The following is a 20,704-nucleotide window of genomic DNA, read 5'->3' as shown; positions in this document are numbered from 1 at the left end:
GAGTAACATGGCTCCCCTCTATATACAGAGTAACATGGCTCCCTCTATATACAGTGTAAACATGGCTCCCTCTATATACAGAGTAACATGGCTCCTGAGCTGCGGGTGGGGGCCCTATAAAAGAATAATGGGGGGACCTACTGTCCTCCCCCCCGCCCCCACCCCTGAGCGGCGGGTGGGGGTCCTAAGTTACAATAAGTGGGGGGACCCCCCCCGGCCTCCCCCCGGCCTCCCCCCGGCCTCCCCCCGGCCCCCACCCCTGAGCTGTGGGTGGGGGCCCTAAACAACAATAAGGGGGGGGACCTACTGTTGCTGCTGATTGGCTGGAATGTGTCTGCTGACTGTGAGGTACAGGGTCAAAGTTTACTCAATGATGACGAATAGGGGGCGGATCGAACCGCGCATGTGCCGCGGCGAACGCGAACACGTTATGTTCGCCGGGAACTATTTGCCGGCGAACCATTCGGTACATCACTAGTCATCACCTGCCGATCATGGGTGGGGACGAGGAGGGACATTAGGTCCCCCCTTTAATTAGGGTCCCCACCTGCCGCTCATGGGTGGGAACCTGGGGGGAATATTAGGTCCCCTCATTATTTAAGGGCATGCGGGATGATTTAACCTCATAGTGACCCCCATACTGATTTATATTGAGGTTGAAATGGCCGCGAGCAGCCACTGGCTGCTCACTGTTTAGGCAACATGTCCCTACTTGCGGCATGCGGGAGGATTTAACCTCCCTTTTATTAATATGGGGGTCATGACTCCCATAGATTTTAACGCGGGGGGGGGGGGGGGAGGAATAGTTATTTATTACAAGGAGGGAGATGCTGCCGGCTCCCTCCTTGGTTTTTTTGGCGCGCCTGCGCACTGTTATTTCTCCGTGCTGTGGGGGTTAATTCCCCTGCAGCACAGAGTCTTTTAAAGGAACAAAATGAAAAGGTAATGTATTCGGCACTTGCCCTTTCGTTTCGTTTATATTTCATTTGTAGGGGTTTCGTTTAAGTTTTAGTAAACTACGAAAATTAATGCACATGTCTAATTATTATCCTTAAATGAGATGGGGCACAATATAGCCCAGTTAAAGTATCAGATTCAGATCACATATTCTAAACCAAAATTCAGAAGAGGAGGAAACTGTGTGTCAAGAGACACATTTTAGCTTTGCCAATTCATTTCATTAAATCCAAAGTGCCATTATTTTGCAAACGTCCTTTCCATTGACATTTCCACATATTGCTGCAATAAAGCAAACCTTGAGCTGACAACAAAAGCTGGTTTGGCTGGTTTGGTGAACCAGGGAGGCTTCCATAACTGTGAATCTTAAAAGACAAGGTCCATGTCTTATTTTGGGTTGCTGTCTTCAGTCTGTGTTTACATGGCACTCTACTGGCAGTCTGGAAAATGTTATCAACTATTACCCATTTACTGTTACCTACATGTTCCTCTGACAAAGAACAGATTGTGGGCTAGTTAAGCTTCAAAACATTAATTTTTTTATTTTATTATTATTATGAATCAAATGATACATGAGCTTTCCGAGGGTCGCCGGCAATGTTCCGAGGCTTCTAGAGAAGTAACTTACCCCCTAATAACTTGTATCCCTTATGTTTACAGAGCCAAATGGGTTAAAGACAATTTCAAAACAAAAAAGGATATGTAAAAAGTTTTAAGGATATGTCCTTAGCACAAACTCACGCTCTCTCACTAATCTTTAACAGCTGTGATACGGCATAATAAATTCTATTTATTGTACTAAAACAAATCGGGGAGTTTGGGGATTACTGTGAAAAGGAACAAACTGCATACATGGTAATAGGACTTGGAGGGACTCCAGGATGCAGTAAAAGAAGGAAGAACATGAAGCGTGCTGTGATGAACCAGAGAAGAATATTATACGGAGAAATGCTGAAGCCCTGTTAATTATCTGTCGGTCTAAAAATATACCATAACAGAGCTTAAAAATAACCTGGAATTCCAATATGTGAACAATGATCAGAAAAAAAAACTTATCAGATGTATCCTGAGATAGATAGCAGGGCTATTCTCATTCGAGTGAATGGAGGGAAAATAAATGTGCATAGAAGATATTGCCATCTTAGCATCACATTAACTTGGAAGAAAAAAAAATAATGGTATTTACCAGTCGAGGTGAATGGAAACTAGCAACAGGTTTTAAGATGTTTACTGTTTAAAGGAACACTCCACTGCCCAAATTCAAAATAAATAAAACATCATGGTTTAGTAGATATACCTCAGATGAAAAGTTTCATGCATTTAATTATGCCTTTTTTCATTGGAGGTAAATCTAAACACAATTTTCAAAACCTTCAGTTCTCTTGTTTACTGCCTTTGCAAGCCCTCCCTTTCTAACTCCACCCAGGCTTTGTGATTATCCAATCACAGACTTCCCAATACAGCTCAATGATAAGTCTTTGCAAGGCAGGTGCTCTGAGCAATTGCTGCCTCTTGACTTTAGCTCCACTGAGCTAACCAAACCAGGAAGAAACACCTGTTGTCAGTTTTGAAGCTAAGATGTGTAACCAAATGAATTTATAAAAGTGTTAATTTCTATTGAAATCTGCAGTTTTTGTGAAATAAAAAAAAAAGGAGGGCACACTTTACACAGAAAGATTTTCAGCAAGTTAAGTGCTTTAGGGGACTGTAGTATTCCTTTAAGTGAATGAGGTACTGCTCATGACTGCACTGTGAAGAAGGCACACAACACACAGCTGACATTCTTGTACTGAACATGATCGTATGTGAAATCATGTACACATTCTCAGTAATTCTCCAATTCATTGCAATAAATGACCATGGACCACCTAAAAAAATTGTGAACAGACCTCATTGTCCAAGAATTTGCTGACAAAGAATGAATCAAAAGCGAATATGCGTTAAAAGCGTTTTACTTTACCTTTTTTTATCATGGACGCAAACTGCGGTCTATGCTGTTAGTGCCTGCAGAGAATAAGGAAGCATTTAAATGGTGATCTGTGCCACTAAAGACAGTGATGGTTTTCAGACGTGTTGTAATATACAACGGCAAGCAAAGTTTCCATAGTTGCCAGCATTTGAAAAACAAATTCCTGATGCACTTGGGAGAGATTTATCAAAGTGTCACTAGCACTTTTATGTCCAATTTTCTGTGAATATTTGATGCAGTTTATTAAATCTGTCAGGTTTTTATGTTCATCTCTTGCAATCTAACCTACATTAATGTATACACACCATTTTTTCCATCGGTGTTACATTTATGGCTGTGAGGCAAAGTGACAACATTGTGGGTTGGGGAGGCACAGTATGATTACACTGAATGAGAAAATCATTTGTGAAGGGAATTGAAAAGAATTGGGCAAAAGCAGAGAGGGGGAGACAGAGGCAGCAATATGTTAGAGGGTGGCAGAGTTTCAATGATAGCTGAGAGAACAGGAGACACAGGTGACCCGAACAGGGCCCAGAACCCAATTTGCCTGGACAGGAGTCCAACACATGTGACTGTCATGGCAAGATTGGGACTGTTGGCAGCTATGAATTCCTCGTTTCCTTTTTGGATTTCTTTTATTCTGAGGTATCTGTCATTGATCTGACCCGTTACTTCCACTTTTAACTCTGACTTTTGATAATGGGCCCCTTGAAAAAAACACAACATATTGTTAAAATGAATAAGGGAACATGCAAACAAACTTTAAAAAATTATGCCCATGTCTATAGATCTATAAATCAATCTCCAGGGGTACTGAAGAGCCCCCCTCTATCTTTTTGATCTCTACACAAAAAAATATGAATGGCACGGCTTTCCCCGTGCTTCTTCTGTTTAAGAAGGCCCATAAAGAATATGCTGCCGAACACTATTTTAGCTTTTACATTCTTGTGGTTGATGGGCATAGTCTCTAAAAGTGTTTATTAGGGATATGTAGCACAAACGAACATAAATTGCTACTACCTAGAACAGTAGCAGGAAACCTTCGGCACTCCAGATGTTGTGGACTACATCCCCCATAATGCTCTGACACCCATAATGCTGGCAAAGCATCATGGGAGGTGTAGTCCAAAACATCTGGAGTGCTGAAGGTTGCCTATGCCTGACCTAGAATAATGGGAGCATACGGAATATTCAGTCTTCTCAGATGGATGAAAAAGGAAATACCGTATGTACTTGAATCTAATGCGCATTCAAATTTGGAAAACTGGAAGCCGAAATTTGTTTTGCTGGCGAATGGAATGCACGTTTGTACTAGTAGTAAGGAGATACTACTATACAACATAGATTCAATGGTGCATTAGATTCCAGTACGAATAGCGCATTAGATACGACAGGCATACAATGCTAATTCACTGGGGAGATATTCGCTAGTTCAAAATGTGCCAGGTTTAAATTTGCATTTGCCTCGCGACAAAGATGGGAGCTACAGCTTTACTCACTTATTTTTTAACTCTGCAGATCCAATTGTCCGGTGCTGGTTTCATAGTTCCCAAAACAACAACATGTGTGGCTAAATACCAGAATAGAAACCTCACACAAAAGATATCCAGGACAATAACTCCAAGAAACTGATCCCAGATTGATATAGAAAAAAATATATATATTACATGGCACAACGGTAAAAAACAAATAATGGTAAATATACAAAATTACAAAATAAGGTCCATGTACCTGTGTGAACAAAAAAGCTAGGAAAAATCTGGATGCATTTCGACCAATAAATAGAGGCTTTCTTATTAGGGTGTAGTTTGATTTGTGATGATATTGGCTTCGTGAATTGTTACCTCTGTCAACAAAAGACAAAGTGTCCATACTACTTGGCAGTGGTTCAAAACAATACGCTCACCCTGAAGGTACTACAACTCTACAAAATAAAAGAGCAAGCATCTTTACTTGAATGTTGTCTTCAAGAATGCAACTGGACTCCCTTGACCATAGCTCAGATGGTAGGAGATGGTCTTACAATGGCTTCCATGGACAGACAAGGACTTCCACAGCAGAACTAAACACCAAAAATACTTTTTATAGACACTGTCTATAACAAATTGATCTGGCAGACAAAGTTCAGCAGTTGGAACAAAATTGAGCTATGCACAAGTAAGATTATAGAACTAGAAGGCCAATTAGTTAGGAAGAATAATGTTTATATATGCAAGATGCCAGAAACATATTTCCACAATACTTTGACCAAACATCCATCCAGATATGTTTATTCTGGATTGTGTTTGCAGAGTGAGGAAGAACAATATTCTGGATTCATCTCCATGTAATAACTTGGTAAGACTCCACTTTTACCACATTAAAGAAAAATTCAGTCGCATGTAACATACATATCTGCCAGAATATACTCACCTCCAATGTTATGCAGGCCTGTTCTTTGCTACCATCCAACACTGACTGCAACCAGCACTGCACTTTGATCCAAAAATATATTGTAGTTTAGATTTTTGCTGACAAAGATGAGTCTGTGGAAGCTATTTCACTTGGTGGGGCTCAAAACTTTAAAGAGATGAGAAGTTACACTGCCACAAACATCCCCAGAAAATCACCTGGAGGCATATGCCCGTCAGAAAATTGAAAAAAGGTGTAATTATTCTTTCCTAGAAAAACATGTAAATTTGCTCAGCTTATGCTTTCGTTTTCAACACGCTAGCGGCTGTTAAAGGGATATGACCAGATTCTTGCACAATCCTGTTAAAGTGTTGGCTTTAGCTTCCTAGTCTCCAGCTCCATCATCTCCAGTGGTGCCTAAATATTTTTTTAACACATCGAATCTCCAAAGAAGGTATCCAAATCTGTAATCTATGCAACCAGGTTTATATATGATAATATATATATATTTTTTAATGCTAAGTTTGGCAGCAAAACACAGGTTCTTTTAATACATCAGGTTTTTCATTATATTAAAATAGAATTCTTGGACTCTAATAAAAGAGTAAAAAGATTGCTCAGATGTATGCATTGCACGCCGTTATATATACTGTTAGACACAATATGGACAGGTAGGAACACATAATGTGTCGCTTTTCAAAAGTGGTGAGAAAATGAGAAAACACCTTAAATTTTGTCATATTCCCGTTATCAAATTACACATTCTGCTAGAGAAGCAGATTTGATAGCATCTACACCAGTCTTCATGGCCAAGCAACAGACCAGTCTTCATGGCCCAGCAACAGTCCAATGTTGATGTGTTTCCATTTGCTGTTCCAATGGAGATACTGACAAAACCTGAACTGTTGCAGGGTCAAGATGACTGGTTAGGGAATAACTAATCTAGACCAATCGAAATCTGTACTTGCCTTCTCAATATTAGAATAGATGGAGTTTGGTATGCCATACCTCTCATCTTTTCTAAAGTAGAGCTTCTGAATCATACCTCTTCAATTACATCTGCATTACTTCTCACCGTGACATCCAGACGGGGTTGCCCCAGAAGTGCCCAACAGGGGATTTGAACCTGAGTACTTTGCTGTCCTGGGCCTACTATCTGTCTTTCAGTCACAGTAGTTTCTAGTCCTTGGAATTGTTCTAGTCCTGTTAATCCTGGCTTGTCTGCAGCGCTGGGGGCTGGACTTAGTCTGTTGCTGTGCTTCACCTGAGAGTGATCAGTCATTAGCTGGGTATATAAGCACTGCCTCACCCTGGGAACTGTGTCAGTTCTTTGATCCTGGTTTATGTTTTCAGTTCCTGTTTTCAAGTCTCCTGAACGTGTACTCTATATTGCCCCCGACTTCTAACTTAGTTTATCCTGACTGCTGGCATCCTTTGACTTTGGCTACCCCTCGACTATCCTGCTGTTTATGTCCTTGTCGGTACTGCTTTGGTATCACCTTACCTGCACAGCCCCCGTGCACAGATTCACAGTCCAGGTGGCTTTTTACCTGGTCACCTTGGACTGTGTCTTTCTGCAAGGGTTAGCAAACATTTCTGCGCTACAGAATCCAACCTCAGGTAAGACCCTGACAAAAGAACTGACCATCATGGAGTCCGCAGAAATGTGCGAGCAGCTTACCCAGCAAGTGTCCAGCCTGGCCCAGACTGTTTCAGAGTTGCAGCAAGAATTGCTCATTCTTGAAGGCACAGTACGCCCAGCCCGGGAACCTGCTTATCCTGAGCCGTTCATCGTTATGCCTGAGAAATTTGACGGTAGCCATACATCCTCATAATACGTTAAGGTGGACTGCGAATTGGTATTTGCCTTGAAGCCTCGGAGTTCATAATACCGACTTCATAATAGTCCGATCGACTATCAATCTGCAGTCTGGAAGGATCAAAACATGGGCACACCAGATGCTGCAGACTAAAAGTCCTGTCCTCGACAGTTGGGGGTCCTTCAGGACTGCTATGGACTCGCAGTGCAAGATCTCTAGTAAAACTACAGCGCCATGGCCTGCTCCACCTTCCAAACCTTGACTGCTCTCCAGCTGTACCAGAAGCTGGTACTATGGAGCCCCACACTGAAAAGGGACTCTGGGACACTGGGGACTTTGATTACGAGGACTTTCTTGATACAGATAGTGAACCCGAGGAGGTGCACTGCAACTCTAAAGAGCCTGTTCAAGGCTGGAGGGCGTTCTTAAAGGGGGAGTACTGTCACGGTTCTCACCGTGACATCCAGACGTGGTTTTGCACTGACCCTTATCCGGTCTTTTTAGTATTCATCGCTTGCCTACTTTATATATTGTTTTATTTTAAAATGTCCAAGATGTTACACTTGTATTTTTGTTTTTCTATTTGTTATTTATTTATTTATTTTTACAGATAAAAGATTTAAAATTCTGACCGCAATGCCAATTCTCCTCTTAACTAAATCCAATTAAGATCATTACTCTGTCTCCCTGGGCAAATCTACAGCAATTGTCTGGATGCATTCAGTGTCCGGACTAAAATCTGTGTTTTCGAATCCTACATAAAATAGGATTTGGAAGATCAAAAAGCACCAGTTTTAAGAAAATTGTGCTAGCCAGCTGCCACATTAAAAAAATAATAAAATAATAATAAAAACAATTCTATAATAAATAAATAAATAAAAATATTACTGTAAAGGAGATTTAAAACCTTTGTGTGTCCAGACATAATTTGTTATTTTGCTTTACTATTAGGGTTCAGTAGTCTTCCTAGTATTTGTGGAACCATATTTTTAAATTTTTTTTTACCCTTATATAGGCTTTACCATTCTATGCTAGTGTCTAGATCGGGTAGATCGGGTAGATCGGGAAGAGGACCATCAGCAAGCTGAGAGGTGGCAATTCTAACATTGAAAAGAATGAAAGCTGTAACAGGCGTATTACTAGACCTTAGAGTGTCTGGGCTTAAAGTAAAGCAGGCACCAGGAAATAACAGGGCTAAACTAGAGAAATGCTAAAGGCCAGAGAAGAACACACAGACACAAAAAACAACGAAACTGCGTACAGTACAAAAAAAAGATACCAGCTAGTATAGAAACAGCAAAGGTCAGGATTATGGTCTAGTTGAGGTCAATGTACGAGCCGGGTCTGGTACACAAATACAGGAGATCAAGGATAGTCAAAAGGATAAGCCCGGCCAAAAAACTCACTAAATAATCAGAAATCATGAAAAGGGTCAGGGCAGCCAGAAAGAAGCCTTCTTTAAATAGGGAGGTGCAGTAATTGCTTTTTGGGAGAATCAGCACACAGAGATGCAGCACATGTGTTCCCCGAGGTGTGCTAAAAAACAACAGTGATTCGGGTAGGTGAGATGGAACCAGGTTACCTTCTGAAATCTTTTCAGGAGAGCAGGTTCCATAGAGGCACAGAATTCAGAGGCACAAAGTGGGTTACAATGGTACAAGTCCCAACAAAGCCAGTCAGTTTCCCCACACTGTGTAATATCAGAGTGTTCTTGAGAGTGCCCTCATTGATAGTACATAGCATGGGAAGGATTCATAGTTATGAGAACTCAGTCTGCATCAAACCCTTGTGTGGCAAAGATGGATTCAATTTATTGAGTTGAGTTTTTTTTTTTTTTTTTCAGGCTTAAAAAAAAAAAAAAAAAAATACTTCAGGTGGCAAGTAACTTTTTGTTTTGTTTTGTTTAACAGGGATTTCCACTGCCAATGGGCAAACAGTTTGGATTAAAAAACAAACAAACAAACAGTTTTTGAAGCAACCAGGTCCAAATTTAAGTCGTCCAGTGTTGTTCAGTCCAGCTGCAATTTAGGACCCGTCTTGTTAAATCTAAAAATTGTTAAATAGCAGGAAGAATGCAGCTGGATGGTTTTGCCCCATTCGATATGGTCCCGTTTGGAATTAAGTGAATATTAAGTGAATATTTCCATTAATGTTTTAACTAGTTCTTAGATCTTTCCTTACTTTTTTTTTTTACAGAGTTGATATACTGCAGGTAAGTTAAGATATGATCAAATTACTATGTTTACAGTTGGTACCTGGCAGAAAAACATCAAAACATTATCCCATTTGTATGAAGAAAACCAAACTTGAGAGGGAGAGAGACTAGAAACTAGTAAATGCAAAGAAGTGTGATATAGGGAGAAAGACACCAAATACAGCCTGCAATCTTACAGAGCTTACCTCATCGGTGGTATGAGAGCGCCCTCTGGTGTGCAAAATAGAGAATGCAAGTTAACTCTTCAATACGTTTTTCTTATTTAAAAAGCAACAATTTATTCTGCAGGAGACTCGTACAGAGGGGAAAAAAAAAACTATTGGGTTCAAACCACTGTGTGGAAAAGATTAAATATAATTTTGGAACAGTAGTAGTTAATTCCCCCCAACCCCCACCCCCCAAAAAAATTGGAAAATTCAGAAAATAAAAAAAACAAGAAAAACAGTGAAAACAAATAGCTAAAATATTGCCAGAGCTAATGGCAATGTCAGGCATTTTTTTGCAAAACCAATTATGAGCTGACAAAGTTAGATTATGATATAATTGCAGCAAAAACAGAATATGACAACTCGGAGAACAGGCAAAAGCTTAAAGAACTTCCCCGTTTGCCCCCAGTTAAAGACGGCCCTGGACGTAAGTTCAAGGTAGCCAGACATACAGAGGTACAAGCCTTCCTGTTCAATATTAGTATGTCTAGTATTACAAGACAAACTACCAGAAAGAGTAAAACACCCTTCTTGCAAGTAGTTTGCTATGGAGAATAACGCGATTTATTAGAAGAAAACCTCCATTAATAAAAAAAAACACTGCCTGGAATCCACAGATATTCAAGCAATAAAGATAGAAGAAAATGTTTTTCTCTAATCCAGAGGAAATTCACAATGGACCACACTAGTACATCAGAACCTTGCCAACTGTATAACTTCCAGACACCAGGCTGTAACAAGCCAATAATTCCAGAGTGGAATATACATTATATAAAAACAGAAATATGCAAAATGCAATATTTACCCTTGTGGCAAACAATCGTGGAAAAGGGGGAAATTAATAAAAATTAGCCCTTTAAAAGATAGTGCGAAGACTCCTCTATGTCTTCGTAAATACAGATAAAAATATAAAATGCACAACCTAAAATGTATAAAACAAAGCAAGACATAGTGTTCAACTGTATATATAAAAACGATAACTTTATTTGATTGCACTCACAAGATTTAAGTAGTAAAAAAGCCCATCAGAATTGTAAGATGTCTTCAGTATCCAGAAGTAAGTAAATACACGATCAGGATAAGAAGCATACGAAAATAAAATCAGCAGTAAAACAGTAAAATCAAAGAAATAGAACGAGTAGGGTGGCAGGATTTCTTTGATTTTACTGTTTTACTGCTGATTTTATTTTTGTATGCTTCTTATCCTGATCGTGTACTTACTTACTTACTTCTGGATTTCCATTTGAATAGTTGAACACTATATGTCTTGCTCTTCTATTTTACCGTAAATTTTCAAAGTGGGAAAAAAATAAGACAATAGGTCCTTGAATGAGATTTACATACTCCGCCTATTTTACTCATATGTTTGTAAGTGTATCTTAGTTTTTACCTTTTATGGTGATTTTACCTACACTATTGTTGTCTCTCTTTGTTTTATACATTTTATATTAATTCCAGAGACACTGCTAAATGAAAACAGTCATACCCACATATCAGAGAGGAGAAAAAAAAACAGCAAACCCGAAAGTCCCACTGTTCTGAGGAAGTATCTGTGTTAAAGCGGCACTGTCATGGCTGAATCCAGTTTAGTTTTTTTAACCCTCCTCCCAACTCCACTATATCTAATTGCCCCTAAGCCCCCCATATTATCTATTTTTTTATCTTTATTTTGTGCCTGGACCTAGGCGTCTCCATCTTTGTGTTGGCAGATGAAGTCCCTATGGGACATGTCATCTGCCCACACTAGATAGTACTGTGAAGTTCCCGCGCATGCCCAGTAAAAAACTTGGGCATTCGCTATTGTCCGAAATTCGGACTGGAATTTCGTCCATTCATTCGTCAGAAAGACTAAGGAATGAATAGACATTTCTGACAAATAAACAAACACCAAACATCGGTGTTCGTTTGTTCAGTTTATTACAAGGAGGGAGCTACGGACTCGCAGCTCCTTTGTAATATGTAAAAATAGAAGCGGCAAGGAGAAGTGCTCCCCGCCATTTCCTAAGCTTCCCTTTGTCCTCCCTCACTCTATGGAGGTCAATATGACCCCCATAATAGCATAAGGGAAATTGAAATCTACCGAAGGCCCGTACTTGCTATACCACGAGTAGGGGCATGTCTTCTTAACAGTAACCAGCCTCTGGCTGCTCACTGATGTAAAAAAAAACTTTTTAAAGAAAACTAGATCAGATAGGGAAAAAAAGAACAACAGATCCCGAGGGAGAGAAGAGGAATCGATTGGGGAAAGGTAAGTTCGGCATGACAGTGCTGCTTTAAGGACAGATTTCTCACTGTGTCTTACCTTGTGAGCTAGTGACCTGTACTTACGGGAATCTCTAAATTTCTGCCTGTAAGAAAAGGCAGACCCTGGTAGAGAAATAGGAAAACTTGGTATGACAATTCTCTCTGCACCTTACTCTATAAATTGACTTTATGATTCAGTAATTTAAATGATGGATAGATACATCAGATTCCACTTAAAGGCAAAGGCTAGCAGGAGCATATCATTCAGATCACAGTGATACAATGTCAGTAGGGCCATAGAAATGTCAAATATTTATCATATATATGCATATCAAACTATTTGAGATACAGCTGTTAAAAATAAAATGAACAATACATAGTGTTAAAATCAAGAAATCATGACACTTTTACTGCTAGCAGTCACTTTAATGTGGAGTTAATGTCACCTCAAGGTTGCTTCCACTGATGATGTTGGGGGGCTAGTACCTCTTCTCCGTCTATGGATGGCTCTTCCGGAACCAGGATGCAACAAGAACCACAGTCAGGAATCAAAGGATTTGAGTAATTGCTTTTATTTGGTAATAAGTATAAAATACTAAATTAAAGTATGCCAAATTAATAATTAACGGACCTATGCTTTTTGTCCAATGTATATGGACTTCCTCAGGGACTCATTGATATAGTAACAATAAGGCATAAAAAATATCTATTAAAAAAATAAATTAAAAAATTCAAACCAATTCCAAAATGGGAAAAAACAAACAAACAATCTAACCACCCCCACCCTCAGTCTTGGTTTATACAGGACTAATCACCACAACAACAGGACATATATACTGTTAGCAGTAAACATAGAACCATGCATACAAGATAAGTATACTGTAAACTGCATAAGTTATGCCAAAACGCTAGACTTAAAGGGACACTATAATCATGATAAAACAACTAACCTAATGAAGCAGTTTTGGTGCCATGCACTCTGACTGCTTAACTCTCTGCCATTATAAATGTGCCAAATTCTATTGAAATCTGCACTTTTTGTAAAAAAATAAATAAAAAAATAAAGAGGACACACTTCTCACACATAAAGCATTTCAGCAAACTAAAGTGCTTTAGGGGTCCAGATGTCCCTTTAACTTTAACTAAATTGTCACCAAATACATTGAATACATCATATATCATAGATATGCATGATGTATTCAAAGTAAAATATTGTGATATACTAATGTGGTTAATGGCATTTACTGTCCACACAGGAAAAGTTGTGCCGAGCAGCAACCAAATCCACAGAAGGGTTAATGCTGAGCAGCAATTATGCAAATGGGAACCTGGTAACTGCCTTTGGGGTCAAAGGCCGGTTACAGCCTATCAGATCTAGAGGAGGAGTATTTAGGCCCAGTTCTCATCCTGCTCAGTGCCCTGTCGTGGTTTCCCTTGTGGTTGTCCGAGAGCACGTTATTGATTCTGGTTATTCGGGTTATTTGACTTTGGCATTGTTTTTGACTTCCCTGTTTTCTGGTATCCCTGACTCCTGGCTTTTGCTTATCGTTGTGTCTCTTTCTATTTCCCTTGATCTAGGCTATTCCTGACTATTATTTGGTACGTTAGTCCGGCCATTCTAAGGTCTGGTATACGTTACCTATCAGTCCTCTGTGTAACACAATTCTACTTGCTGGATCATTCTGTAATCCTGACAGTTACTCTTCATGTATTAGTCTAATACTATCCTTACCTTTTTGTGTCATTTTACCCCACTCCCTCCAGCATGTAAGCTCATTGAGCAGGCCCCTCAACCCCTCTGTTCCTGTGTGTCCAACTTGTCTGGTTATAACTACGTTTGCTCGTCCACCCACTGTAAAGTGCTACAGAATTTGTTGGCACTATATAAACAACAACATAACATAATGTAATGCCCACCTCCTGTCAGTCTTCGGCTACTCTCGTGGTCTTCTTTGATTTGTCCTGCTTGGAATCGCTGCCCCAAGCAGGGCAAACCTTCTCAGTGACTTTTTGAAGGCATGCTAGCATCTGAAAGTGGTGACATTTATATACTCCCTAGCTAACACCAGCAGCACAAGCTAGGGGGTTTCCATAGCAACCTTGGGATAGCAGAAGGTCCACCTGTGGGTGTTTTTATTCTGATCTACCTTCTCAGTCAAATCGTCAGCATAGAGTCTATACGAAAGTGGGAGAAAAAACTATTTTTGAATATATTTTTCTTCCAAAACACACTTTTGCTAGCAAAGCTAGCACAATCTATAGACAGAATCTTAAACCAACACACAATTGTTTGGAGCTACCAACCAGCTGCAAGTATTAGCGCTTGGGTGGTATGATCCCCGTCTGTAGATATATTGGTCCCATAAAGTATTTTGTGGATGGTGTGTCCGGATCTGGTCGCCAGTAGGGGTGTGCAAGGTTCCAAGCTTGATGGTTGCAGACCACCAATAATGAAAAAAAAAATATATATATAACAGCTATTTTGCTCACTAATAAAAACGGTATTAGAAAAACAATAAAAGGAGAGGTACTCACGGAAACAGAGCAAAATTTAGGTTTTGCTCAATCATAAAGACATAGGTGGTATAATCCCCACCAAAGAGTCCTTTCGATAAAATCTTCTTTAAAAACAGTCATGGGGGGTCTAAAGTAAGGAAAAAATACACTTATTAGAAATAAAAGCCTAAACGTAAAATACACTCAACACGTTTTACCAAAACAACATGCTTTTTAAAAAGTGTTTACAGACAAATGGACCACACCTGTTTATATAGCATTTACTTCAAGAGTATGCATGACGTAGTTGTGGTTGTGAAAGGGTTAAAGTTCACTATTTGTCTGCATTAGAACAGAATTAATGATAAAATCCCACTTAACACCACCCACACCTAACCATAATAATACAAGTATTACTATTTTAACGCTGCCACCACCAAGACCAATTTATAAATGGGGTGTCTTGGTCCCCCAGGTAACTTAATAAAAACCCCACCAAATACAACTTAGCACAATACCTATGCAACTACAAAACACTCCTTAATTAGTCTCTTCAGCTAACGTGATTCTTTACCAAAAAAGGCAGAACTTAATAAAGGAATATTTATTATGAGCAAAAAATTGTCACAGTGCTTACAAAAATAGATGCTGAACACCAACAACAGATAGAAAACCTCCTAAAAAAAAAAAAGTCCTAATCACTTACTTCAATGTAAACTTCTGCCCAGGGGATCTCTGGCAAGGAAGATGGTGACTCACTCAAAATTAGATTCTGTCCCCAAGCAAGTCCAAACACATTTCTGAATCATTAGATATATACCCGGTGGGTTATTATTTATATAGCGTCAGCAAATTCCATAGTGCTGTACAATGGAATTCCGTAGCGCTGTACAATGAAATTACAAAGTCTTGCCCAGGGGGTGGAGTTAAGGTGTACCTATAGAAACAATAAGTGACCACCCCCTTCTGTTCCAGACCAACATCAATCCAAATAGAAACTTTTTCTTCTATCTCCTCTTTTGTACTTGCATCTATGAATGTGTTACAATTTTTCCATTCCATAGATATGTCACACTCCTTACTTGTGAACCAATATAGCGAACATCACAATCCCTTGTCAGATGGTTAAGTTACGCAAATCATGTTTAGGCTTGATTAGAAGATTGTGCTTGTCCCATTCTAAATATAATAAAAATGTGGCTTAATTATTGTTCTGTGGGCATTAATGTTTCTTTTGGATATGATACTTGAACACAAAGCTAATGATCATTAACATATCAAAAACATTAACTCATTAATTAACAGGTACATGCCATATGGTGGAAGTCAGTTAGTTTACATTGGAACTAGACTTCCAGGCCACTTATGTGTGACTTCTCACACCTTACAGAGCCTTTGATAAATCAAAGGACCAATCCATGTTGTAAACCATCTGTCCCCTTTCACATTCCTATACAATTTACATTACCCCTTCTGTCATCTGACCTCTACCAAGTGGCCAATTCATATATGCACTGCACAAATTACATTAAATGACAATGTTCTATTGTGCAACAATGAATGATGTACCCTTGGCGTGACAACCAGGACAACTTAAAAATGGGAATTCCTAGATTACCCAAACAAAACAAAAAATACTGTTTAGTGATGTTGGTGGAGAACAGGTACTCTGCACTACACCTGTAACTGGGAGGAGTAGATATGAATCAAACTGGATAATGAGTGGAATAAGATAATTATTCAGACACATAAATGTGCTGCTTCACCTCAATTACAGGATGTTTCAGATCAGTTATTAACATGATGATATCAGACAGACCTGTATCTATATGCTAGGTTGCTACACATGCCCAACTTAAGTGGGTGGTGCTCTCAACACACTGGCAGTATGCTTCACACCTGATAGAAATCCTCAAGGGTTGAGAACTTATAGAAGGAGGTCTATAGAACTATTGGCACATTTTCAGATGACAAGCCCCGCTCTTGCTGCATGACACTGGTTTGCCAATTAAGACATGTGGAATTCAGTAATAATGTGCATATTATGCATTGTCGGGGCGTGGCTTGGCAGCCATGGAAAATGGGCGTGCAAATTTAATTTCCTCCAGGATCCCGACACCAAGCAACAAATTGCCCCTTATCACAGCAACGATGGGGAAATCCAACAAAACCCCCACAATCAGGGAAGCACCCAGACCCCAAAAAAGGCCCAGTCATCTCATCCCTGCGCCACTATCTGTTGATCCCTGCGGACCTCTCGACACCATCGTATAGTGCCACGGAGCCTCTGTCTCCTGCATCTGACCAACCTTTGGAGGGCACAGACAGGTCCCAATGGCTCTACTTCACTAAAGCCCTACCTACAAAAGTGGATCTCCACTCCACCACGTCAGAGCTGGGAGCCGTGATCAGACAGGGCATCCAGGTACTGAGGGCCGACGTCCAGGTCCTAACAGAGAGTGAGCCACGTGGAAGCAGCGTGCGACTCCGGCGGCCCAGACCACGTTAGCAGACAGCGCGGAAGTCCCCTCCGATCAGATCCGCGGCATGGGCCTTCATATTGAAGACCTGGACAACAGGGGTCGCAGCAATAATATTAGGCTTCGCGGCCTCCCCGAAACTGAAGACTCCACACTCCAACTGAGGGACAGCCTCCTGGAAATATTTAATTTGCTCTTGGGACATGACAACCAGGTCCCAATCGAGTTTGTAAAAGCCCACAGAACTCTGCGCCCGAAAGGCCCCCCGGATGGACCACCCAGGGATGTCATATGCTGTCTGGCTAACTTTGCCTTAAAAGAGGACATCCTCAAACAAGCAAGAAACCAGCAAAGGATCACTTACCTGGATTATGACTTGCAATTCTTTCCAGACCTCTCCCCAGCAACCCTGAACTACAGACGAGCCTTGAAGCTGCTAAGAAGAGAGCTTATAGCACAAAAGATCCAGTACAGGTGGCAGATGCCAACAGGACTAATGGTGTTCACTACAAGAGGCCCGTACCTAGTCTGCACCCATAGCTGCTATATAGAACTGGGCAAAAAGCTCCAACTGCCAGCTATAAATATGAAATGAGTAACTACAGCCGTCAATCCGTTGATTTTTTGGACCTTCAAATATACATAGTGTAACGAGATTATACCCCAACACGCAGGATCCAGCTAAACAGAAGACAACACAGAGGGAAGATACGTCTACCGGTCCTTAGAGTGGCCGGACTCGATGTATATAGGAGAAGTACAGAGTCAGGAACGATCCGAGGTCAAGGGCACAAAGAGACAGCGTAAACTAGGACTAGCCGGGGTCTGGTACACAGGAAACAGCAAGCCGGCAAACAGAACAGATAAGGATAAAGCGAAAACGAAGTCAAAATACAAAGCCAAGGTCAAATACGGAGGAACACAACTGAACACCACAAGCGCTAAAGGGAACTGTAGCAGAAACCACGATAGGGCAAGGAACTAAGGGAAAAGGGTAAGTATATGTAGCATCTAAATTAATGTGATTGACTCCTGTCATATCCACACCCCAAAAGGTAAGTGTATGGGGTGTGTGGCATGACAGGGGCCAGTGGGAGCCTTTTGGCAATTTAGGCTCCCACTGTCTCTTTAAGAGCGCGCCCGAGACTCGCGGCGCGCTCTTAGATTCAGGCGGGACACGTGACCGCTTCTCGCGGTCACTGCCCGCCTTCCTGTTTAAGCAGTCGGATGAGCCGCGCGCGGCTCGTGCAGCAGCAGGACCGCACGCGGCTCGAAGAGAGGACCGCGGCCGGCCCCTGGAAAAGGTGAGTAACGCTACACATAGATGGAGAACTTAAAACTAAGACACATTTTAAAAAAGTAGATGTCAATAGTTATATTGAGGAGACAAGCTGCCATTTTTCACCCTGGCTTACCAATGCACTTAAAGCACAATTGATGAGGATCAGGCAAAACTGTACTGATAATGAAGTTTGTAATATCCAATCTTGCAAAATTCTCAATGATTTTAAACAAAAGGCTATAAAAAGCCCATCTATTAGATAAAGCTCAACGTGAAGTTGCTCTAAAGGATAGAGAGTCACTCCTACAGTATAAAACACCGCCCACTGAGATAGAGGAACGGAATCTAGCGTTCATTTGTGATTTCAGCTGCCAGAGTTATAAATTAAAAATAATTTTCCAGAAATACTGGCCAATTCTACAAAATGATACGTTCCTGAATAAGGTCTTACCAATTAAACCTATTTTCACCTATAGAGGAGTTCCCAGTTTAAGGACCAATTTAGTACGTAATCATATAAAAGAACGTGCAACGATTAAAAATTTTTTTTTTTTTTTTTTATAAATTCTTTATTTTCAGAGTTTTAAGTCTTTCAGACGTATGTGAGGGATACAGAATGTAAAAGAGGGGTGGGGTACAAATATGAGTCTTTCAATACAATGAGTCAATCAATATTTCTCAGGAATGAGGTCACATAGGCTGGTTTATCGTTACTTTAAATGCTAATTGTTGCGGTCAGTCGTCATACCCGTTCCCAAAGATATGGGTCGGTAGGTGTTCCAAGTAGTAGAGTTTCAGTTTTGACAGCCCTATGCGGCCTTGTGGTGTGTATTTCCAGAGGGGTACTGAGATGGGTTAGGTTTGTGGAGGGGGGAGGGGTGAGGTACATCTCTATAAATCAAATGAGATCTTATTGTTCTTATAGGAACTATGCTCGTGCGTCGTTGTTAGGAGTTAGGCCATGTCGAGCGGGGAGTGGGTCGCACGTGCTAGTGTGCGCCATTGGTGGTCAGTGGTCCAGGGATGTATTTTGGAGGATGTGGGCCTGATGATTAGAGCCGGGGGGAGGGGGTATGGGGGTGTGGGTTCCCTGTGGGGTCCCCTTGGTGGGTGGGTGAAGTTGTCGGGGTCGCGTTGTTGTAGTGTGGTTAAGTGCGATTGTGCGGGTAGAAGACTGAGGTGTATTCAAGGTCATTTTATCTATTCCCCGGGTAGGTTCCGTGTCATGGGCCCACCCTAGTTGAGTGATTCGGGGTCGAGGGATAGTCCAAGTTAGGGTGGCAAAGTGGGTGGAGACCTCTGGGAAGTGGTCTGAGGTGATCTAGTGGGTGTGTGCGGGGTGGTGAGAGGTTTGGGAATTAGGGTAGGTCCGGGCAGTGGTCTTCGAAGCAGGTAGTGGGAGTGGGGTGCTGGAGTGGCCGGCCTTTATGGGCAGGGATGAGTCAGCCTATATATGACCCAGGGGTCCCAAACTTTGTTGTGGTGGTGGGTTGTGTCATGGAGTAAGGCTGAGAGCTTGTCCATTTCCCTGGCTTCCTCTATTTTTTTGAGTGCAGTGTCTAGGGTGGGTATGTTTTTGTTGCCCCATTGTTCGGCTATAGTGCGCCTCGTGGCCAGAGCTATTTTGGCAAGCAGTTTATTCTGTGACCTAAATAGGGGGGCGTGGGGTTTAGACAATAACCAGATCCACGGGTCGAGAGGGATCTTTGTATGTAGGAGGGCTGATGCCAGGTCCGCTACCCCTACCCAGATCTGCGCTATGCGTGGGCAGTGCCACCAGGCATGGATATAGGTACCCTGTGCCCCGCATCCCTTCCAACATTCGTCTGTAGTCGAGCATTTCATTTGCTTCATCCGCAGGGGCGTCAGGTACCAACGGAGGAGTGTTTTGTAGGCCTGTTCCCTATGGTTGACGCAAATGGTAAGGGATGCTGTCGCTTCCCAGATATCAGACCAGTCCGAAGGGTCGCTGGGGGGGCCAATGTCCCTTTCCCATGTTTTGGTGTAAGCTAGTGCATCTGCTGAGGAGGAGGAGTTAAGTTGGGTGTAAATAGAGGAGATTTGCCCTTTGCGTATCGGGGTGCGTATGCATTCTCGTTCGAATAGGGTCAGGGTAGCGGTTGCCGTGGCGGAGTGTTGGGGATTCTGTAGGAAGCTACGGATCTGGAGAAATCTGAAGTGGTCTGAGGTGTTTAGCGGTGTGTTTCTGGGTAGGTCCGGGAAGTGGAGCATCTGGTTGGATCGGAAAAGTGGAAGAAGCGGTAGAGTTCATTGTCCTCAAAATGTGCAAAATCTCGAGGGGTCATTCCTGGAGGGAACTGTTTGTTTCTTAAGAGTGGGGTCAAGGGGGAGGGGGAGTTGACAAGGCGGGAGTGCTGTATAATTTTGTCCCATATCTGGAATGAGGTGCGTAGGGCTGGGGATGTTTGTGGAGTGGCGGGTCTGGAGTGTTTGGGTACCCAAAAGAGGAGTGAGGGGTGATCACCTCCCATGAGGTCGTGCTCGAGGTCTACCCACAGTTTAAGACCTGGGGGTGCGTGTAGTTGTTGTATTTGTGATATCTGTGCAGCTTGGAAGTAAGTTAAGAAATTGGGGAGTCCCAGACCCCCAGTTTTCGTGGTTTTATACATCGTGGTTCTTTTTA

Source organism: Pelobates fuscus, chromosome 9 (assembly GCF_036172605.1).
Source record: "Pelobates fuscus isolate aPelFus1 chromosome 9, aPelFus1.pri, whole genome shotgun sequence".
Lineage (NCBI taxonomy): Eukaryota > Metazoa > Chordata > Amphibia > Anura > Pelobatidae > Pelobates > Pelobates fuscus.
Note: the sequence above shows the minus strand (reverse complement) of the source record.